Consider the following 25,457-nt stretch of genomic DNA (forward strand, 5'->3'; position numbering starts at 1 on the left):
AATTGCATTTAATTATATATCTTTCTATTTTATATGACACAGTGGCTAACATTTTATTTATAGGTTTCCCAAAAAACAACTTGGATTTAATTATTTCTATTTTATAAAATTTATTTTATCAAGATATTTTATCATTATCTAGGGTCTTTATTAATATTTGCATTTCCCCCCTCCTTATTTCTTTAATTTTTTACTGACTGAAATACATGTTTTATTATTTATTTTGTAGTAACTGAGCGAGTTAGAAGAAATGTGCCACACACTGAGTTCCAAATTTAAGAGTCCTTTTATAGCCAGCGACTGAGAGACGGCTAATGCTCAAAGTTCTCTGGGCCCCAAGAAAAGGGCTTGATTATCTCTTATACCTTGATTTAGGTAGGGGAGGGGGTACCTAGCTGAAGCGGAATTTTACAGAAGCAGAAAAGCAGGTTAGAGGAAGGGGCTGTGGGCACAGGTGTTTTCCATACAATTACCAAGAAGGAGGGGTGATCAGGCTCCTGCTACACAATGACCAAAGGGAAAAATTTTTCTTGCAGTAGCAAGGGGGGTATGCCAAGCAGGATGCGGTTACAATGGTTACAAGTGTTAAGAACAGTATGCTTCAACGCATCTACATGCAGCATGACCCAGTTATGGACTCAGAGGGGCTGTGGTAGGGAAGGGGAAGCTAGGCTGGAGTTTACAGCTAAGATGGAGTCAGTAATGCTAGCTCAGGGTAGGTTATTACAATTTCAGGAAAGATATCTGTGTAGAAACTGACTTAGTTTGTGAAGCTGTTTATATATGTTATTCTGTTCTCAGTTTTTAAAATGACGGATTGTCAATTACGCCAAATGTGTAGGTATTCTGCACCAAGTAATTCTGAGTGTCTTACAATTTAATTCAATTCTGACACAAGCTACCTGGAATTATAACAGGATGGACCTCACAAAGGGACTTAATCCTGTAAGATTGAGGCCAATTGCAAATAGTGATATCTTAGGCTACCTACACTTCTAATTTGTGTATGAATTGGGGGTCCCCATGAACCCATTCTTAGGTTCAATAATTTCATAAAGCAGCTGACAGAAGTCAGAGAAACACTTTACTTATTATTACTGGTTTATTATAAAAGATATGGATGAATAGCAGGATCAGGAGGTACATAAGGTAAGATCCAGAAGGGTCCTGAATTCAAGACACTTCTGTCCTAGTGGGGCTGGGTGGAGGGACCCTCCTGGCATGTGTGTGTGTTCACCAACCTGGAAGCTCCCCTAACCCTCTTGTTAGTGTTTTTATAGGTGTTCCATTACATAAGCATTATTTGATTAAATAATTGATAATGACTCAATCTCCAACCCCTGTCTTCTCCCCAAATGTTAAAGGGTGGGGCAGGCAGTGCCAATTCTCTAATCATGCCTTGTTCTTTCCAATTGTAAAGCTGTCTAGTGACTCATAACTGCCAGTCATCTCACTAGCATACCAAATGTATGCATTATTCTGAAGGTTACAAGGTTCTTAGAAATTCTTATATCAGGAACCAAGGATTGAGACCTAATATTATAACAAAAGATGCTTCTATAACTTTATTATTTAGAAAATTACAAGTGTTTCAGAAGCTCTGTGTTAGAAACTGAGGGCAGAGACCAAATACATGTTTTAGTATGTCATAATCTTTTAGTCAATTACTATTGCTAATGAGATATTTTTGCTGTCAAGATAATTAACATTCCATTGTGAATAATTTGCCATTCTTTGATCAGTTGGTTTAATTTTTTTCTTTTATGTATTTGATATCACATGGTTTTACTATATATCTACATAAACTTATGTGGATAGTTTTACTTTTCCAATTTGGCACTTTAAATAAAACTATATAAAAATTATTTGTTCTTTATTTCAGGAAAATTCTCTGTCATATTTTTAAAGATAGAATCTCCCTCATGCTTTCTAATATGTTTGTTTTGTTTCTGTAAAGATATGCTTTGACATTTTTATCTTAAATGCAATATTTTAGCATCTTTTTTATTATATCATTCTCCATATGGTGGTATACTGATTTATGGGTGAATTCTGAGATTATTTTGAAATAATTATTCTTTATTTTTGGAAAGTCTAGAATATATCTTGTCTCTTTTTTTTCTATTTTAATAAAAATTTTAAATTTCTATTATTTATAATTAGTTATTTTAATCTTCAACTATTCTTTATTATTGTATTCATTTTTCTTTGTAGTAATTTATTGGTTTTATGGATATTTTCCTTCCTTTTATCTTTATAATACTGTTGTATGTGCTTTTTATAGTTTGTTTTTTATATTTTCTTGATTGTATGAAGATTGAAGATGGCAAAATCTTATGTTGAGTGAATTGGCTTTCTTAATTAATTAATGCTTTTTGTAGTTTGACATTCTTGTTAGTAGAGGAAGGAATTTATGGAAATTTTTTTTCTTCTTTTTATTCTGCCTTTGTAATCTCTTTTTCTTCATTCCTTTTGTTCTGATTGATAGATTCTGATTACTTCTCCCTGATGCATATGACTATAGCATTCAGAATCAAATCATGTATTGGCAGTTCCTATATATTGATGTCTCAGCCTAGGTCCTGGTTGCTTGGCTATTTCTGATTAATCTTGTCCTCCTGAGCAATAACTCAATACAGGTCACAACACTACCCATTTTCATTGATTAGGTCCTGGTCACTCTACAATTTATTAGGTGATTTCATTCTATTTTCCTTTAAAGTTTCAATTCCTGGATACTTCTTCTGCTTTCCTCCCCAGAGAACTTCATCTCATCAACTTTAACCCCTTCTTAATTTGAGTTTTCTGTTCCATCTATGAAACAGAAAGATGTTCAACTTGTTTTTGAATGGTTCAGACTTTTAAAACATTTTTGATAATTCCTAATTTTGAAGAAGAGTAAATGCGACCTAGCATGTGAACTTATGGTATCATATAAATCAGATGTTTAATACTGTATTTTCTAACCAGGTAACAACAGTATTCCAAGAGGTTAGCAATAAGACCTCTTCAGAAAACCCACTGTTAATTACACATGCACACACAAAAAGGAAAAAAGAACGTGAGATTCTGAGTCAGAATAGTTTTTATTCTGTTTCTATTGTTCGTGTATTTGCTTATTTTTTCATCAGGGACACATCTTAATTTATATTGGCCAGAATATAAATTCTGCAGATATTAATTTCAGTATTATTTGTATGTGACTATTTTCTTTCATAATCATGTAAAATTTTTAATTTTTATTTCATTTTCCTTATTTTGCTACATATATTGAATATTTCACATGCAGTTATTTTGATTAACAAATCAAATAAATTTTATCATAGTAAAAACAAAATAGCATATTCTAGACCTGTTTGTTTTTCTATAAGCTATTGCTGACATAGCAATTATAGTAAGCAATAATTTATTCCAAATAATTGTGAATAGCACAGATTTAATGGTTTTTCTTGAATGATTCTTGAAGTATTTTCTGTTATTTTGCTTACTACTTCTAGTGAGCTTATATTTTTCTATACATTAAAACAATTACTTTAACAACATTTAGTCTGCATTCCTATATTGTGCCTCAGTGTGGTGCTCAAATATTTTGGCAGATCCAGAAAATATCACATACAGTCTTAGAGTTGGTCCAAGATATATCATTACTTCAATATTGTTGAGGACTTTTTCATCATATATATATACATATATATATATATATACACACAATGTTCCTAGATATTCAGCCAAAATTCTGGCTTATATATTTTTTTCTTTATCAGTCATGTAAGCATGAATATTTTCTACTTTACTTTATTTTCAAGCTATAAAGTAACGGTGTAAATTTGAAAATAGTTATCTTTTTCAGTTCTACACGTAGAGTATCCACTTCTTAGAAGACACAGTGAGATATTTATAAATTTCAACTTCGTTTCTTTCTTGTTTATTGACTTGGCTGTACTATTTTTGTAAAGTCTGTTTCTCATTCAACGGGAAGCCATAGATGTTCTCAGAAGGCATAGCCTCAGGCAGAGGACAATCACCCTAGAATAGCAGTGGTTTTAGCAGAATTCTAGTGGACTATTTCCCTGCTCTCTCTGTTAAGCTGTCTGCCTCTGCATATATCACACCCAGATTTTAGTCTCTACTAATGAATGACAGGTTGATTGGTCTGTTGATTTTTATGATACACTAAAGTATAAATTGCTCCCACAGTCTGATCCAATTAAACCAAGACCAATTGCAGAGCTAGTTTTTGAGGCAAGTCTTTGTGGTTTGTTCTAAACACAGGAGGAATATTGTTAGTTGTCTCTTCATCTGATTCTCTCTAGTAAAGCTTTTTGTCTATATTTTAGCATGTTGCTCATAGTTGCTTATCACCAAAATTGCCATTGTTTCTGAACAACTCTCAGCTTCAACTTCCCAACAGTCAGTTACCAATTAAGTTAGTTGCTTTATAGAGAGCTTTGAAGTTGCTTTATAGAGACTTCTTTACCATAACAAAACATTTGAAACTCTGCTCTAGAGTGAGAGCAAGGAGAGTGGTGTAGTTTTTCCAGAGTGACAGAGACACACCAGCTCCTTTTTAGTGTAAGTCCTGCCCAGTGCCCCTGGGTAGGGTGTCTTCGAGGACCAGGAGGGCAGAGCAAATTAGGCAAAACTTTCACAACCAGTGCCTACAGGCATCTCCAAGGACCTACATGTTGGGATGGGGATATAATATTGGTAGGGGAGGTAACTGCTCATCTTCTCAGGTTGCCTCCCTGACATGTACTTCCACTGTATAAGGGAGCTGGAGAAGAAATTATTATTTACTCAATATTTTTGGCTTGCCGTGAGTAAGAGTGAGCTTCCACCCTACTAGTCAGGGCTCAGTGGATGAAGAAAAACTCAAACTTTTAGATTCAAATGCTAGGAATTTAGCATCAGCAACTTAGTGCTGAGAGGTATGAGAAAAGCTGGCAACCTACCTCTTCTGGTGAGATAGCATATCCTTTAACTGGGAGATGAGGAGAGAGAGAGCCTCATTTTCTTGTTCCTACTCATTCAGATTGGAGAGTCTGAGAAAAAAGAAAAGAAATAAATGTTGAGATAGGGAGAGAGAAGGAGAAAGCACGTAACGGCTAAGGGCCACAGGAAAAAAAAGAAAAGTTTTTTTTTTTTTTTTTTTGCTATGAAACAATTTCCAAATACTTCTATAAAATAATTTCTTCAATATGATCATTTTCTAGGGAGAAGGTTTATAAAACTTACCATGCTACCATTCCAGAAGTCACATCTTTTCTAATTATTTATTTTAAATATTACATATTCTCTAAATTTATTATGCATTTGATAAATATTAATTTGAACTTTCCATCTCACATAGGAATTATTTCTGTCATTAAATTATTTTTAACCTTCATATGAATTTGTTCATTATGGGTCAAATTTTAAGACGATACAGTATATAATAAATTCAGAAATGTTTTTTTTTCTAGTATACACCATGCTAGTAGAGATCAAAATGTGTACATTATGTGGGATTACATGTAGATACAAGATATCATTCTTTTAAGAATATACTAATGGTCTGTTTTCTAATGTGTTTGTCTCGGTTGAATATGGTTGATTTTTTTAAATTTAGTTAGCTTTGTTCTTCAGTTCTATAATTAAATATGAACTGTTTTGTTTCCAATTGGATTCATGGTCTTTTAATAGAGTATCAAATGTTTCTATCCATAGATAACTGAACTGGAAAAACTAAATATAAAGCGTAATAGTAGAAGCAAAATACATTGCATTTTAAATTAGTATTTATTTTATATTATTATTATTATACTTTAAGTTCTAGGGTATTTGTGCAGAATGTGCAGGTTTGTGATATAGGTATACATGTGCCATGGTGGTTTGCCATCAACCTGTCATCTACATTAGGTATTTCTCTTAATGCTATCCCTTTCCTAACTCCCCACCCCCTTACAGGCCCAGGTGTGTGATGTTCCCCTCCCTGTGTCCATGTGTTCTCATTGTTCAGCTCCCACTTATGAGTGAGAACATGCAATGGTGGTTTTCTGTTCTTGTGTTAGTTTGCTGAGTATAATGGTTTTCAGCTTTATCCATGTCCCTGCAAAGGACATGAACTCCTCTTTTTATGGCCGCATGGTATTCCATGGTGTACATGTGCCACATTTTCTTTATCCAGTCTATTATTGATGGGCATTTGTGTTGGTTCCAAGTCTTTGTTATTGTGAACAGTGCCACAAAAAACAAACATGTGCATGTATCTTTATAATAGAATGATTTATAATCCTTTGATTTTATGGTTTTAGTGCTTACATCCAAGTCTTTAATTTATCTTGATTTAATTTTTGTATAAGGTATAAGGAAGGGGTTCAGTTTCAGTTTTCTGCATATGCTAGTCAGTTTTCCCAACACCATTTATTAAATAGGGAATCCTTTCCCCATTGCTTGTTTTTGTCAGGTTTATCAAAGATCAGATGATTGTAGACATGTGGCATTGTTTCTGAGGCTTCTGTTCTGTTCCATTGGCCTATATGTTTTGGTACCAGTACCATGCTGTTTTTGTTACTTTAGCCTTGTAGCATAGTTTGAACCCATATCAACAATATATACATTCTCAGCACCACATCACATTCATTCTAAGTTAGTATTTAAAAGCTAGTTACTATATTTTCTTTTTTACACATTTTAAAAATGATTCAAAATAAAATACTGAAATTTCTGCTATGTAACTCAAAGTAATTCTATATTATTTAACTGAATCAGAGGATGTTTTGATAGAAACATTCTTACAATGCCAGAAAGATGTGATGAATATTTTCATGAGTTTTCATAGAATTTGCTAATTTTCTGAATTTTTTTTTATCTTTCTAATAGAGAAAGATCAGAGTTGCATTTGTTTCTTCTGAGATGTGAAATTGATAGAAATAATTATCTTTTTTATATTCTTATTATATTGATCATAATTAAATGTTCATTTAGTAAAGTCTAAGACAGTCCAGGAATTTCATCTGAACTGTTAAAGTTGTGCATTTGATTAGAATAATTTTATTGCTGTCCTTATGTTATTTCATAGCCTTTTAGTGTGGGTGTGGCATGTTGCTGCAGACCACATATGTGGAGTGTAAAGCAGCTGCCCTTCTGTATAGGTCTGAAGACAATGCTGTTAACAGGAAATTGCAATATATTATATCGAACTTTCAAAGGTACTCTTTAATACAGTCACTCTGCAGATAAGAAATTGCTAATAAAGAAGGTTGTAAGTCATGGTTTCTTTTTTTTCTGAAATATCTAAAATTGAAATTTTGGGACTATATCTTGTAGTTTTGTTGCTCAGTAATTTTACGTTATTCATGAATACACTCAAAATAATTAATGAGCAGAAAAGCCTGGGTAACAGATGCTGAAGACAAACTTGTAGGAGAGTTTACTTCTGGAGCTTCTGTTAAGAGTCAGTTTCAATTGAGATGATGAGAGGTGGGCAATATTTTTTTGTTATCCTTAATTAAAGAACAAATTTCTGGAAATCAATTATATGTCCATGGAAGAGTTAGTACTGAGCAGAGGTTTCAATTGTATTCAATACCAGTATAGGAAGCTGGTATTCAGCATTCAAAGTGGTTCAAGAACCTCATCTAAAAGAGGGAGGTCAGTGAAAGAAGCCAAAGCTATTCTCAATATTTCTGAATAACAAATTTCTTGGCAACTGAATCAGTGGAGCCCCAAAGGGATTTGCTAAGATTTATAGAGGAGCTATGCTCTGCTGACATATTGCTAAAGGAACTATGCTTTACTTAAAGACCTTAGTATTGAGTAGGTGCTAGAATCATGCACTTCTGTCTCATTCTTCCCTTGGGCTTTGAGAAAATGCACAGATATACACAACAAAGCACAGAGAAGATGTTCAGCTCAAGAAACAAAGACCTGAATTAAACACAAAGTTATTATGACATAACTGAGAGTCTACTTTGGCCCTGAAATGCAGTATGGAAAATTGCATGTGTCAAGAAACAGCCTAATGCAGCAAAAGTAAGTAGGAACATACCGTGAAACACAAAGACAGCCTCCATAGTCTGGAGAACATCTGGTGCAGTATCCTAGACCAGGACATAAGGAAAATATAAATAATATTGCATACCCTATTGGAATTTGTTACCAGGCAATCATGACAAATTTACGTGTGTGTGTGTGTGTGTGTGTGTGTGTGTGTGTGTGTGTACTTTAAGGAATGAAGCACTAAACAATGTGATGCTGAGGTGGTGAATGTGGTTGAATGATACAAAAAGTGCTACTAGTTAGATTACTAATGTGATTACCTCATGGTGCTTTCTTAATTCAGGTAGATGTGAGTTTGTGCAACTGTCACTAAATAATCTCTTTACTAAAATAAATGCTCTTAAAAATTCTGAATAAAGTTTTCAATGATCTCTATGGAATTTGAGGCTTCCCTGAAATATTTTCTAATCTTACTATTATTTATAAAGCATTTAGTGGTTTTTCTCCCATGTTAAGACTACTCCTGTTCAGGTTTTTCGTTCTCCTTCCAAATATATTTCCACATAACTGTATTTTCTTTAGTTCTCAATTATTTTATTTGTACTCTTTATGCTTTGATTTTAATTATTACATGTATTCACATGTGACATCTTCATATATGCCTTTGGTTCCACTGTCAGTTAGTAGTTTTGTTTTGTATTCCTAAACAATTGTAACTCTGCCTGAATCAGTCAGAAAACAAATTTATTAAAGGACGTTTTACTAAACACAGAATTTGCGGGAAGGGTTACGGAGCTTGGTTTGGGGGGTAGACGGTCAGAAACAACTCTCCTAAAGTGTTATAGAAATGGTCACATGGAAACAGGACTAGGCGCAGATCTTGTCATTCCAGCATCATTTATCTATTCGTATCTCTGAAAAATTGTGTACGTGGCACTTTTCTGCCCCCTCAAAAACTCGAGTATGTATTACCCTTGCTTTTTCATGTACTGACTTTTTGTTTTAAAATATGCATAAATAAACCTTATCACTAGAGCCTTGATTGTGTATCTGGAATACAGCTGCACAGAAGGCTAGGGAAATTTTTCCTGGCATCTTTTTGTTTCTAGAGGAAGAAACTACTCCATAATGTAAAAGGATACCCCAAACATAGAAAGGGTGGTCAGACGCAGAATATAAAGTCATCTGTGATCTCAAATTCTCTGCAAAGTACTGCACTTGAGTTCCAAACTGTTGGCTGAATATCTTAAGGTTTATTCCATTAGGTATCTCAAATACAAAACGTCTCTGAATAATGCACTACCTGATGGTCATTAAAATGAGCAATCATGATTTTCCCCTTACTGATCTCTCTGCCTCAGTCACTTCTGTCTCCATATTATTTTACATATATTGCAGTTTATCAAAGTCTTTATAGCTGTACTTACATTCTACATCCTTAATAACCATATCTCTAATAATGTAAAATTATTGCTGACACTTCTTTTTCATAAATCTGATTATCTCATCATCTTCTTCCTTTTTTATTTCCCATCAGCTTTTATCAGCTTCTACTAAACTACATCATTTGCTTATTATTCAGGAGATCTGTTGTTTGTTACATGTTACTCCTTGCAAGAACATGAGTCCTATGACAACATGAACCTTTGTCTGTTTTAAGTATTATACTTGTAGGATCTAAAGTATCTGCCCCAGAGAAAGTGCCCAATGCATATTTGCTGAGTTACACATCACTGAATCATTCCTGAAAAGGAGATGATGAAATTAAAGTAGTATATGGAAATTTCAGTTGGGTTCTGTCACTTTTTTTTTAATGCAGGGCAACATGGGTCTCAATGTGAATAAAGCATGTGTACAGAGATAGTTCCAGAGAAATACAAAATATAAGTACGTAAATATATATATTCAATATACATCCATATGTGTCTATAGCAGTAGCTTCAGGCATAAACCCAAAAGGCAAAGTCTAAAAGGAAAACTAATTAAGAAGTTGAGTTCAACTGGAGAAGACCAATGGCATTTCAGATTATGTTCAAGTCTGTAACGAGGGAAAGCAGCCAGAAAAACTGATGGAAACTTCCAGTGTTACCTGGGTATATGCTATTAAATATATCCATATTAAACCTCCAAAAAATCAACCCTTGAATTCACTCAGTGATTATAAGTACTCCAATAACTTCTAAAACTTCATCTATACAAAGGATCACAATTTTGATCTTTTACATCTTACTTTTCATTAAGACTCCATTTACAAATTCTCAAAGTTTTCTTTAGATTTTCCTGTTGCTACTTTATATTCACTAGTATGAAGTTAATGCCAACAAACTAATTGCCATTATGAAAGTTTCCATTTTAATCACTGATCCCAAAATATCATAAAATCTATAGCTAATTGAGCCAATTTTTTTTGTAGTCTTCCATTTTAAATTTTAAGTAAGCCCTGTGAGTCCTTTCTGTGTTTTTAAATAAAGACAAGGGTTCTACTATTACAATTATTAGTTCATTTATTGAATTATTTATACATTTGATTATTTATTTACCTACTTATTAAGTATATCTATATAATGTCTTTAATTAGGTTATTTAATAAAAAATAAGACTACCTACTGCAATCAAGACACTCTACTGGACACTGTGGCTCCAGGAGTTGAACCAGTAAAAACTTTTTCTTTGTATTCTATTTGGAGAGGCAGAAATAAGTAACCTAAAAATAATAATATAATTTTGGTTCATGATATTAAGAAATATAATATGGGGTGTGTGCATGTGTGGGAGTGTGCATATAATTGATGATACTGTCAAAGATTATGTCAAGGTTTTTAAAGTACTAAGTATCCCATCCTATGATTAATTTTTAATCACAATGAACTCTCTTTATGATGCCAAATGTTGAGAGAAGGCCTTTTCTGTAGACCAGAAGAATTGAGACATAAGTAAGTGTTGCTCTTCGCCAAAAGCTCCATCATTGCCTAAAAATGAACCACATTCTCATGTAATCATAAGAATTTGAGCAATAGATTAGAACTCTGGGGCAAAAAGCTGTAAGAAATATGTATATACATTTTAGTTAACAACCTCAAAAAAAAAGTGTTTGAGAGTTTGTTAATGCTGTGTATTCTATACTACAGAGAGAAGGCAGGCTACTTTCTGGTCTGTTTATATGAAAAACATCTGCCTATTACATAGTGCTTCAAGTGGTGCTAATATATTTTGCTCATTTCAATAGAATATGCTTTCTCTCCATAATGGTTTTTTCAAGCCCACTTATTTTCTTTTGTATACTGTGTTTAAAGCTCCAGGTTGAAAATGTGATTATTAATGATTGCCCAATTTAAAACCAAACTTTAAAGCTGTGCGTTGGAGCAGTCATTACTGTTCTGCAACCTATCTGTTGATAAACTATAAGGAAACACAAGTTCCTGCGCTAAATGGTCTTTTTGCATGGGTGACTGTGTATTCAAATATAGGGAAAGAATATAATATCCTTGCCAGGACTGTTTTAAGTGTAGATAAACTATTTTATGTATAAAGATAAGTGACCAACCTAATGACTTGGACATAAGATACAAGTGTCTTTATTTTGAAAATTCTCAGAAAACTAGACTTTAGTGAGCGTAGAATGCTATTAATTTATTAATGTGCACGAAGAACAGGTACACATTGCACATGGTATATTTATTCTAGAGATTCAATCCAAGAAAAAATAATCAATGAGATCCTAAAGAGAATTGAAAGAAGCTAGATCTTGAAATCCTCAAATCAATTTATGACAACTATAATTCAAGGAAGCATCTTAAGTAAAGAAGGAATAGGATGAATGAAACTCATATGTCTAAATCAATAAATAACATATCTTTAGGTCAGGAAATTGTCTTAAAAATGTGTCTTAAATAGATTAATACTCTTTGCTATAAGAAATATATAAAAGCAAAGTAAAGAAAATCCTTTGATATAGTTCTTATTCTCTAAACACATATTTAAAATGTACTGCAAAGTATGATTAAACAGTTAAATTTAATAGAGTATAAGTTTTTGCTTCCATAAAATAATTTTTCTTTGCTTGCATTGATTCACTAACACCTTATTGAATGGAATGCATGTTTTGTGGGGTGTTTTTCATAGTCTTATTGATTTCTGGAAAGCTGAGAGGATGGAAGCATAGAAATGGATTTTACTTTTTTTTACTAGAAAGCCAATTATGATCAAACTTAAAGCTCAAAAGTAATCTCTGCTTATAAGCTATGCCCCTTTGAAAACATTTTTCCTGTGAAGCCAAAAGAAGCTAATTAGATTTTAAGATTTATTAATGGGATGGAAGAAAGCTGATGGTCTCTTCCTGCTCTGGGCTAGTTAGATCAAAACTACAGAAATGTACTCAAATCTCAGTGATAAACTTTAAAGAAGATAAAGATAAATTTCAAATGCATTAAGAATAGTGTGACTGACAAACTGAGGAGACTCAATGTCAGGTAAATGGGAATCGGTGTATTTTGTTGTTTGGTTTGTATTTGTTTTGCTTTGTTTTTGTATGGTTAGGATCTATACATTTGGAAGACAGCTATGTAAAACAGAGATTAGACCTCACATGTGAATGTAATCTATAAGGAAACTGATTTAAATCAACAGGAGAAAGAAAATTTTCACTACTTTGAAAACTGGACTGACCAAAAATCAGATAATATAACTTTTATAATGAGATGTGCTAAAGCTGTAAGTCCAGTTAGAAAGAGATATAGAGAGGACTCTAGGAGAAATAAGTATTAGACTAAAATCTAAATTGTATGAATTTTAAGTTCACTGAAACCAGATTCTGTCAAATCATTAAAACTTATGTATATTTCTTTATGGTAAATTTATGGTAAATTCCTGAAAAAGCACCACCAGTCCTTATTTTTAAATTAAATCATTTCTGATTTCATAAAACAAAGTATGAGAGAATTATTTTATTATTTAAAAAATTTAGATAAACAATAAAAATAAAGGAAAAACAATATTCCAATCTCTCTACTTGCATAACATCAGTATCCTGATATGTTAATAATAATGTTATTATTATTAAAATTAATAATAATAAATAATATAGTGTATTTATTTTACATTGTTATAATCATTTTGTAAACATAGTGCATTTTGGATTTAATATATCAAATAGTTTTATTGCTATATTACAACATGGTTTAATGATGTTAATAATTTTGTGATTTTAATAATTTATCAATCACTTCCTTGTTGCCGCATATTTATAGTAAATCAGAAAATTCATATTACAAATAATACTAAGACTTTAAAGCTAATACATATAGATTATCCTGAATATTGGATTACATCTGTAGAATGGCTTCCCAGAAGGACTCTTTCTAAGTCACACAGCATGGAGAGTTTAAGGCTCATCGTGTAGAATGCCAAATTACTTCCAAAAGTGCTGCACCTTTTTATTTAACCTTCAATTTGATTTTAATTTCAGAAATGTATTAGCTACCTTTCTGATACGGTTTTTGTAAATGCTATTAACACTTGTAATATGAGTCATTCTTATTCCACTGTCTTTTCAAATGTAACACATCCTGTAATCTTTACTTCCAAATAGGCATATCCAAGAGAAAGTATGGGAATTTACCTATCTAAAGTTCAGTAAAACATAGCTGACTTTTGTAAAGGTGAATATGGTAGTGAGAATCATATATAGCTCTCATACTAAATGATGGTCTACATTGCATGCTTATTGTCAGCACCATAGTTTTCTCATGTCCTCAGTCTACTTCCCCATCTTTCCTACTTCTAGGGGTTTAGGCATTTTCCTGAGTCTCCTGCCTGGGAGGTATTTTACCTCTGTATCATTTTGTTGTTGTTAAATTATCATAGAAATCACCAACTCTCAGGTTGGATTTCTTGATTGATGATGAAAATAATAGCAACATTCATAATAATAAATAATAATCTATGCCCAATTGATGTTTTGCCAAAAACATGTAAATTATCAAATTTTATCTTATCACAACTCTGTATGCTACCACAACCCACTTTAACAGAAGACATGGAATCTCAAAGGTAATTTTACTAAGGTAACACCACTTACAAGGGCTGGAATTAGGATTTGAATCCTCATCTGTCTTATCCGAAAGTTATGTTCTTTACAAAATTCTTTCTGCTTTAAAAATTATGCATACGTTAAGGAAATTAAACACAGACAGGCCTAAAGAGTAATTTTCAAAAATTATTTATGGTCTAACTTTATTAGCTATAGGTGACAAGCTTAACAAAACTTTCTTTTTTCAGAGTTACTTTTACTTGGTCTAAAGGTCTAAAGTAGGATTGCTCTACAAAAATATTATTTTCATTAGTAATCTCCTATTGCAAGTCAAAGTCTTCTTTCTAAGTTACTTAAATGATACTTTTTTCCGTCTTTCTACAGCTTCTACTTCCAATTCTACTACCCTGGCTGCTCCAAAGTAGATGACTCCCTTTCACCCTCAACTCACACTGTATTTTTCTCCTAACTTTTCATGGAAACTGGAGTGTCATGTTGTCTTACTGTAATTAGAGAGTATAGTTTTTTTATTACTGTTTTGCCTAGTAATCATCTCGTAACAATTTGCAGTTGCTGAGCATAGACAAAAATAATATATAGGGTTTCACATTCAAGAAACAAAAGAAGATTCCTCAAAAAAAGTGATTGGAAGATTTTTCTATCATACTGATTTGGAATTACATAACTATAGTGCAAAATTGTGTCAATGAAGACATATTACACTTCCCAAAGGGCTTATATTACAGTGTGTGGAAGGTTAAGCACCAAAAAAAATGGTTATATAAATGAAAAAATAAAAGTTAAAGTTAATAATAAAGACATTTGCTTGATGACTCATCAAAATTGCTTCAACGCTGAAATATTGCCAAATTTCTTAGGCACAGAATCAGGAATTTTAGGCATTTTAATAATATGGTCTCACCTGAGTGATTAGATGGGTATATAGTGATTCTGGGAGCAAAAGTATCAGTTTTTAATCTCTCTGTTTTTCTCTTCCTCTCCCTTAAAAAAAAAGACTAAATAAACATGCAAGGTCACTCTTTTTTCAGCACTAGAATACGATCAACACAAGACAGCAATATCTGAAAGAAGAAACACTCAATAGGTGAAGCCCTTGAATATCTCTGCACTTTGTCTGAGAACAGTTTCCAAAACAAAGCACAGTGAGATGGAGACCAAAGAGAGTGTGGTGGTCATGTTCAATGAAGAGGCAAAAATCAGAGGTCTTTTTAACAAATTGTCTCATGTCAATTAGATATTCATAGGCAAAATAAACCAAAAAAGATTCCATTTATACTTTTCACCACACATAAAAATAATTCAAAGTAGATCACAGGTCAAAATTCATAACCTAAAACTTTGAAAGATCTATAAGAATATAGGGGAAAACAACTGTAGTCTTAAGATAGTAAAGATTCCTCAGATGTGGCACTAAATGCATGATAGATGATAAAACAAACTGTTAAGTGGGATTTCATAAAATTAATAACCTCTGCTCTTCAAAAGACAATGCTGAAGATGAAAAGATTAGCTATATACTGGGAGAAAATGTTTGCAAATAGTACATCTGACAAAAGAATTGAGCCTACAGTATATAAACGGCTTTCAAACTCAATGGAAAATAGGAGCCCAATTTAAAAAATAAGAAAATATTTAAACAGACATTTCACCAAAAAAGATATGTGGCTGGCAAATAAAGTTATGAAGAAATGCTCAATATCATTTGTCTTTATGGAAATTTAAATTAAGACTACAATGAGATATCACTGTACAACTATTTGAAAGATTAAAATTAAAAATACCAAACACACAGAGTTGCTGAAAAGGATATGGAAAACTGGAACTTTCATACACTGATGAAAATGTAAAATGGTACAACAATTTTGGAAAAGAGTGTTGTAATTTCTTAAATTGTTAAACATATACCTAACCGTATCAACAAAATAATTACTCAATAAAAATTGACCCAAAGATCACATAAATGTTAAATTTAACGAACAAAATCTTCAAAGCAACTACTACAAATACGTTCAAAGAAACAAAGAAATATATATTCAAAGTATTATAGTAATCTTTTATCATAATCAATAAATGGAATGTCATCAAACAAAAAAATAAACTATAAAAAGTCTCCAAACAAATATGCAATTTTTCCAAAATTAATTCAATCATGGTGTTACTAGGGCATTTGAGAGTTCAGCATCCCAGGACTTTTAGTGAATTAAATAATAAAAATTAGGAGCAGGCCCTTGCTTGCCTGACCTAGCTTTTTGCCCAGTAATCTTTCCCCCTGTAATGTAATTATAAAATGCTGCTGTATTGTTTGTTTGTAAAGCAGAAAGAGATAATTTCAGGTTCACAAAAAGGTTTTGCAGAAGGAATGAATGCGGCCAGCTGCTGACTCACAGAAATCTGATTGCTCAAGGTGTTATCTGAGACTGATTAAATATAGCCTTTTCCTCTGATTCCCTGAAACCTCCCCTCCCTTACTCCCTGGCTACATGAAAACTCCCTCCTTCTTCTATCTGTTAAGGCTAATTTGAGAGATCTTGCCCTATTGTCTTCTCACTTTGGAGAAATCAAATAAACCTTTTTCTACTCCAAACATTTGTTTGTCAGTGTTCTGCATCAGCTGCCCATGGGTACACAAATCTGAATTTGCCCTTCAATGACAGTAGCTTGAAGATATCAGAAAATAAATGTCAGTGAAATCAAAGACAGATAAATAGAAATTACCCCTTCTGAAAAATAGAGAGAATAGCATTAAAGAATAACAGAACCTCAGGAATTTGTGAGAAAATATTAAATGGATTAATTTAAGTATAATGAAAAACCAGAAAGGGAAAGAGAAACAAAGAAAGAAAGAAAGAAGAAAGAATGAAAGAAAGAAAGAAAAAAGAACGAGAAAAGAAAGAGGAAGGGGGAGAGGGAGGGAGAGAAAGAAGGAAGGAACAAAGGAAGGAAGGAAGGAAATAAAGAAAGAAGGAAGGAAGAGAGAGGGAGGGAGGGAAGGAGGAAGGAAAAGACAGAGCGAAAGAGGGAGGGAGGGAGGAAGGAAGAAAGGAAGGAATATAATAAAAAATAAAGAATAAAGTAGTCCTAAATTTGCTTTAAATAATCAAATTATAGACTCAAGGCACTCAGTGAAGCCCAAGTAGGGTGAATACAAACAAATAAACAGACAAAACCATTATTTAGACATATAATTGTAAAACTTCTAAAAAATGCAGATAAAATTTTAAAGATACCAGAATATAATTTCTAATTATAATGTCCTTCACAAAAGATGTTGAAATAAATACATAGTTAGATAAATGAAAACTGAAAATGACAGTCATTAGTAAACCTGCACTACAAGAAGTGCTGAAAGATGTTCTTCAGGCTGAAGTAAAATGATACCAAATAAAAACTTGGATCTGAAAGAAAAGATAAAGAGCTTCATAAACAAACACAGTAGTTTATTCTTGTGACTTCTTTATAAAGAAATATTGTCTAATAAAAAAAATAGTGCCAGGTGTTGTTTAATATATATTAACTATTAACTTTTAGTTTTCATTAAAAAAGACCAAAAGAGGAGATTAGATAAATGAAATTAAGCTGTTGTAAGGTAAAACCATTTGTGAAAAAGGAAATAAGAAATGTAAATAATCAAACGTGAGATCAGCAAATTTAAATACTTGCTTTTCAAAAATATTATTAAAAGACATGAAAAGTCATGTCACATAATGGAAGAAAACATTTCACTACATATCTGTGGAAAGGATTTGACACTTGAATATCAAAGTAACTCATAACCTAATAATACTAAACATCCCACTATAAAAACATGAGGAAACATTACAAAATAGAATTAGTAAATTGCCAATAAACACAGAAAAAAATATTCAATATCATTATTTATCAGATAAATTAAAACAAATTTGATTTAGATTAATAGCTAATCTAATCTAGATTAAATCTTGCTGCATCCCAGTAGAATCTTTAAATTTAAAAAAAATCAGCATTTCAATGCCTGCTGAGGATGCAGAGTAACTGAAACTCTAATACATTATGAATGGAAGTGCAATAGTGTACAGCCACTTTAGAGTTAAATATCCACTTCCCATATACCTCATCAATTTCACTCCTGGGCATTCGCCCAAGAGAAATAAAACTATCTTTCCAGAAAAGACTTATACAAAAATGCTTATACAGATTTATTCCTGGTCATGGTTAGGAAGAATTAATATCATGAAAATGGCCATACTGCTCAAAGTAATCTATAGAGTCAATGCTATCCCCATCAAGTTACCAACGACTTTCTTCACAGAACTGGAAAAAAACACTTTAAACTTCATATGGAATCACAAGAGAGCCTGCATAGCAAAGACAATCCTAAGCAAAAAGAACAAAGCCAAAGGCATCACACTGCAGGACTTCAAACTATACTACAAGGCTACAGTAATCAAAACAACATGGTACTGGTACCAAAGCAGAGACATAGACCAATGGAACAGAGCAGAGGCCCCAGAAGTAGCACCACACATCTACAACAATCTGATCTTTGACAAACCCAACAAAAACAAGCAATGGGGAAAGGAATCCGTGTTTAATAAATGGTGTTGGGAAAACTGGCTAGCCATGTGCAGAAAGCAGAAATCAGACCCCTACCTGTCACCTCACACTAAAATTAACTCCAGATGGATTAAAGATTTAAACATAAAACCTGATGCCATAAAAACACAAGAAGAAAACATAGGCAAAACCATCCAGGACATAGGCATAGGCAAGGACTTCATGACAAAAACACCAAAAGCAATGGCAATAAAAGCCAAGATAGACAAATGGGATCTAATTAAAATTCAGAGCTTTTGTCCAGCAAAAGAAACCATCATTAGAGCAAATTGTCAACCAACAGAATGGGAAAAAATTTTTGCAATCTACCCATCTGACAAAGGGCTAATATCCAGAATCTACAAAGAACTAAAACAGATATACATGAAAAAAACAAACAACCCCATTCAAAAGTGGGTAAAGAATATGAACAGACACTTTTCAAAAGACATATATGAGGCCAACAAACACGAAAAAATGCTCATCATCACTAGTCATTAGAGAAATGCAAATCAAAACCACATTGAGATACCATCTCACGGCAGTTAGAATGGCAATCATTAAAAAATCTGGAGACAACAGATGCTGGAGAGGATTTGGAGAAAAAGGTACACTCTTACAGATTTGGTGGGAGTGTAAATCAGTTCAACCATTGTGGAAGACAGTGTGGTGATTCCTTGAGGATCTAGAAATAGAAATTCCATTTGACCCAGCAATCCCATTACTGGGTATATACCCAAAGAACTATAAATTATTCTACTATAAAGACACATGCAAACATATGTTCATTGCAGCCCTGTGTACAATAGCAAAGACTTGGAACCAACCCAAATGCCCATCAATGATAGACTGGACAAAGAAAATGTGGTACATATACACCATGAAATACTACACAGCCATAAAAAACGATGAGTTCGTGTCCTTTTTAGGGACTTTGATGAATCTGGAAACCATCATTCTGAGAAAACTGACACAAGAGCAGAAAGCCAAACACCACATGTCATCATTCATAGGTGGGTGTTGAACAATGAGAACACGGGGATTCAGGGAGAGGAGCATCACACCTTGGGGGCAGTTTTGTGGGGGGGTAGGGGATAGACAGCAGGGGCTGGGAAGGGAGGGGAGGGTAGGAAGGGATAACATGGGAAGAAATGCCAGATAGAGTATGCACCTGAAGTAAAATTGATAAATTAAAAAACAAACAAACAAAAAACATTTGTTGAATGGATGAGTAAATAAAGAAAACAAACCACACACACACAAAAATAATTGGAAACAATTACTCTGTCTGTCAACAGGTGACTGGCTAAACAAATTGTGGTAAATTTAAACAATGGAATAATAGTCATCAATGAAAATGAACTAACTACAGATTAAGAAAACAGTATGATTGAATTTCAGAGACATTATATTGAACAAAAGAAGCTAGATGCAAATGACTATACGCTGTATGATCAATTTCTTTAAACTTCAGAAAAAATAAAGCTAATCTATAATGATAGATATCAGATCACTTGTGTGATGTGGAGGAAGGAAGTAGGACTGACTGCAAAGGGAACTTTCTGGTGAGAAAAAAATGTTCATTTCTTTATTGGAGTGGTGATTACATGGGTCTAGACATTTATTAAAAATCATAAAAATATAGAATTAATAAAAATTAAGAACAAAAATCTATGGTAGTTAAAATCTTCATAGCAAGTTGAAAATTCTTTATTGTTTTACTCCTTTGTGTGTGTGTGTAATTATTTAAACTACAAACCCCCTGTAAAACTAAATTTTCAAAAGACTTTGAAAAATATAAACAACAATGTAATAATTCTTATCTAAGACACCAAAATCATTTGTTAACAATATTCATGAAGTTCTGATGCCACTATAATTGCTATTAAATCTATACTAAAATGAAAATAGTCACTTCATTTAAGCACTTAGAGTCCAGTAGTGTGTACTTATGTGGAGGTAAAAGGCAACTTCATCTTGGATGCAAATCTTCCATGTTGGCTTCTGACTAACTCCAGTTCCAGAAATGCCTCTAAGATTTCTATTTTATCACTTTTCCTTGTGTACTTAGCATAAATCCTACCTTTAGGTCAAAACAACCTTGACCGTAAATCCTGCCTTTCAGCAGACTCACATACCATTCTTGCTTTTCCCAGAGAGGTCAACTTCAGTTATCCTACACATTTCTTCCCTGTGGTATATAAAACCTGGGTCTGTGGGATAATGGCACAGGGACCCATCGTCTTGTCTCACAGCTGTCTGAGACACAGACATGACTCTAGTTCCTATTAAATATTTCATTCTGAAAAATTGGATTTGTCAACCTATTTCTTTGGTCTCTCAGTTTCCCTGAACTTTGGGAGTAAGTTGGCATAGACTTGCTTACTGCAGAACAATCTGAATAATTAGAGTATAAATAGTTACATCAAAATCTCCTCAAGCTTAAGTGATAAGATGTCATTTAAATATCATAAGATGTCTTAATTTTTAAATTAAAAATTTCAGAAGAGGAAAAAAAGTCTGTTATTTAAAAATTATTAAGCATTTTTGTCTGCATTTTCCATATTTCCAGTATGTTATATATCTGATAGTTTCAAAGAACTCAAGTGCATTCAAAACTTCCAAAAATGAGTAGCAGTTTTATATCAGATATTATTTTAAAATGTACTTCTTTCAGAAAAATGGGAAAGCCCAAGTATGGCCATTATCCAGCACATTTCATTTCATTTTGGAACATTTTCTTATTTTAAAAAATTTCCATAATTTGCTTAACACATTATATAAAATATAATTATTTTTTATTTCTAAATAGCCTTACATATATATATCAGAGAATTTACCATGATCAGACATAATTCTTAAAACCATATTTCAAATGTATTTACAGCTCTCTCATATTTTTGTATGCCATGACAAATTCCTTCATGCAGGGGAACTTTGAAATAAGTTGTATGAATATATAGAAGCATAAAAGAGAGATTTAAATATCATCATGATAGGCCAGGAAGGAAATATGACATGACAACATTAATACAGTCTGAGAGAGCAGGCAGCATGCTGAGTGACTTTCCTTTCTTTACGAGTATCTGTCAACAGACATTCAGAACACTGATCATGCTCTCCATGCAGATTTAAGGCTCAACAAAATTGAAGAATAAATCAGCGGTATGCCTTGTGTATGCTTTCTGAAAACAAACAACCTATGTAAGTCAGTTTAGAGTTATTTATAAAGTTTTGGCTCTCACTTTCCCCTCAGTAACCTTACTCAGAGGATGACTTTCAATAGAGCTTAACATAATCACACACACGTTAAAATGAGAACACGAGCTCAATAAGCTTGTCTTCTTTAGAATCTTAACATTTATAAAACTCTCTGTAAATAGTAATTACTATAAAATGTATTTTTTCTGAATCAGTTGATCTTGGGTGAAATAGAGTAACTACTTCATCTTTTTCCTAAAAATAATAGTTGGTAGGTGGTAATAGAAATAATGTACATTTACAAAGCTAATTTAGTTTTCTGCAAGCTAATGCCTACTAATAAGAAACTAAGTGTACTGTCATTGTTATCATCCATATGATCTTGTTGGTGATTTTCCTAAAGATTGAGTTTATCAAATTTTGGAGAAAAAAAATCCCATTTTACATTTTACCTATCCATTGAACATAGCATTTTGTTTTACATAACCTTATTTATTTCAACCATTGCTTTCTAGGCAAGGAGTACTTGAAAATGATTGTATATTAATATGTAAAATATAAGGTTTTCATTTGGAAGTTGCTATATCAAAAAAATGAAAACATTTGCATCACCTCATAGTGTTAGTTATTTGGAATGGAGAGGTAGACTAGGGGAGGACTGAGAAAGGCAGATTGTTGAAGTGAGACTTCAGTAATTTCACATTAAGGCCAATGATACAAACTATATCATGAAAGTCTGGAAAGACAATCTAAAGTTTTCAAATGTGTAAGACAAGGAGAAAAAATACTTTTATCTTTGAACAAAGCAAAAATCAAGTTGCTGTCTACTAAATACCAAGTGTAAAATAATTTTAAAGTCAAATCTATTTATTACTATGATAAGGTCAATTACATAGTTATATACACACAAATGTATTGAATGTTAAAATAAAAGTTAAATTTCTAACCTATCATCTCTTTTCTAAATTTTTCCTAGTCTGAATGTACCAGTATGTACCAGTATGATTGCCGTTGGTGTGCTCAAAGTAGCATTAACTAAGTTAATAATTTAAGGATTTTCCTGCAAAGAAACACAGAGAAGTACCTGAAATTAAATGCCAGTGTTTAATGTCACCTATTTTCAATTCTTCTTCTAGAGCTTAGACTTGAAAAAAGGGCCCAAAGAATATATAGACATGATCTAGTCTGGAAATTCAGAAAACTAGAGCACCATTCTTAGTCTAGACCTCCTAGAACGCTGGTCAAGTTTCCTGAATTTCCAGACCAGATCACTTTCCCAGTTTATTTGAAATTCATCAACACAAAAATGAGAAAGGAGGCAAAGAGGTCTTAGAAGTCATGCAGACAATGTGACCTTGACTAAGACATGGGTGTTTTTCTACTTTTCAGGCAATTAGAATAACAACAGACATTAAGACCTTATAAAACAGTTAATTTTCATGTGTTATAAAATTGATCATTAATTGTATTATTTCATTTTCACATTGCTGATAAAAGCATACCCTAAATTGGGTAATATACAAAAGAAGTTTAATTGACTCATAGTTCCATATGGCTGGACAGATCTCACAATCATGGCAGAAGTTGAATGAGGAAACAAAGTCATGTCTCACATCATGGCATACAAGACAGAATGAGAGCCAAGTGAAAGGGGAAACCCCTTATAAAACCATCAGATCTCGTGAGACTCATTCACTACCATGAGAATACTATGGGGAAAACTGCCACCATGATTCAGTTATCTCCCACCATGTGCCTCCCACAACACTGGTGAATTATGGGAGCTACAATTCAAGATGAGATTTGGGTGGGGACACAGGAAAACCATTTCATTACCCTCTGGCCCCTCCCAAATCTCATGTCCTTACATTTCAAAACCAATCATGTCTTCCCAACAGTCCCCCAAGGTCTTAACTCATTTCAGCATTAATTAAAAAATCCACAGTACAAAGTCTCATCTGAGACAAGTCAAGTTCCTTCTGCCTATTAGTTACTTCCTAAGTACAATGGGAATATAAACATTGGGCAAAAATACCCATTTGAAATGGGAGAAATTGGCCAAAACAAAGAGGCTAAAGGCCTCAGGCAAGTCCAAAATCCAACAGGGCAGTTGAACTTTAAAGCTTTGAAATGATCTTCTTTGATGCCAGGTCTCACATCCAAGTCACCCTGATGCAAGAGGTTCCCATGGTCTTGGGCAGCTCTGCCCCTGTGGCTTTGCAGGGTACATCCCTCTTCCTGGCTACTTTGATGGGTTGGTGTTGTGTCTGTGGTTCTTGCAGGCACACAGGGCAAGCTCTTGGTGGATCTACCATTCTGGAGTGTGGAGGATGGTGGCCCTTTTCTCACAGCTCCACTAGGCTGTGCCCCAGTGGGGACATTGTGTGGGGTTTCACATCCCACATTTCCCTTCCACACTGCACTATCAGAGGTTCTCCATGAGGGTCTTGCCCCTCCAGCACACCTCTGCTTGGACATCCATGTATTTTCATAAATCCTCTAAAATCTAGATGGAGGTTCCCAAAACCTCAATTCTTGACTTCTGTGCAACTGAAGGCCTAACTCCATGTGTAAGCCACCAAGGCTTGAGGCTTGCACCCTCTGAAGCAATGACTTGAGCTCTATGTTGGCCCCTTTTAGATACAACTGGGATGCAGGACACCAAGTTCCAAGACTGCACAAAGTAGCAAGGTCCTGGACCCAGCCCATGAAACCATTTTTTCCTCCTAGGCCTCCTGACTTGTGATGGCAGGGGCTGCCATGAAGATCTCTGACATGTCCTGGAGACATTTTTTCTATTGTCTTTGTGATTAATGGCTTCTCATTACTTTTGCAAATTTCTGCAGCCAGCTTGAATTTCTCCCCCAGAAAATGGGTTTTTCTTTTCTGTTGCCTCATCAGGCTGCAAATTTTCTGAACTTTTATGCTCTGCTTCCCTTTTAAGCATAAGATGCAATTCCAAACCATATCTTTGTGAATACATAAAACTGATTGCTTTTAACAGTACCCATGTCACATTTTGAATGCTTTGTTGCTTAGAAATTTCTTCTGCCAGATGCCCTAAATCATCTCTCTCAAGTTGAAAGTTCCACATATCTCTAGGACAGGGGCAAAATGACACTACACTCTTTTATAAAACATTGCAAGAGTCACCTTTGCTCCAGGTCCAAAGAAGTTCATCATCTCCACCTGAGTCCATATCAGCCTGAACTTCATTGTCTATATCACTATCAGCAGTTTGGTCAAAGATATTTAACAAGGGTCTAGGAAGTTCCAAACTTTTCCACATTTTCCTTTTTTAATATGAGCCCTCCTAACTGTTCCAACTTCTCCCTACTACACAGTTCCAAAGTCGCTTCTGTATTTTCAAGTATCTTACAGCAGTGCCCCATTCCTGGTACCAATTTACTATATTAGTCTTCTTTTACACTGCTGATAAAGACATACCCAAGACTGGGTAATTTATGAAGGAAAGAGGTTTAATTGACTCAGTTCCACATGGCTGGAGAGGCCTTGCAATTATGGCAGAAGGTGAATGGAAAGTAAAGCCACATTTTACATAGTGGCAGACAGGACAGTATGAGAACCAAGTGAATAGGGGAACCCCCTCCAAAACCATCAGATCTCGTGAGACTTATTAACTACCATGAGGACA

At 33.5% G+C, this 25,457-nt stretch overlaps 1 long non-coding RNA gene across 1 annotated transcript in view; it reads right to left on the reverse strand.

The window, feature by feature from the left end:
- Nucleotides 1-25,457, reverse strand: part of LOC119473636 — a 191,482-nt gene that overhangs the window by 39,565 nt on the left and 126,460 nt on the right. Inside the window, exon 2 of the long non-coding RNA XR_005202840.1 lies at nucleotides 4,953-5,042. This is a non-coding gene — a long non-coding RNA (uncharacterized LOC119473636). The remainder of the gene's footprint in view (nucleotides 1-4,952; nucleotides 5,043-25,457) is intronic.

The sequence above is a fragment of the Cebus imitator genome, unplaced genomic scaffold (genome assembly GCF_001604975.1).
Source record: "Cebus imitator isolate Cc_AM_T3 unplaced genomic scaffold, Cebus_imitator-1.0 Scaffold171, whole genome shotgun sequence".
NCBI lineage: Eukaryota > Metazoa > Chordata > Mammalia > Primates > Cebidae > Cebus > Cebus imitator.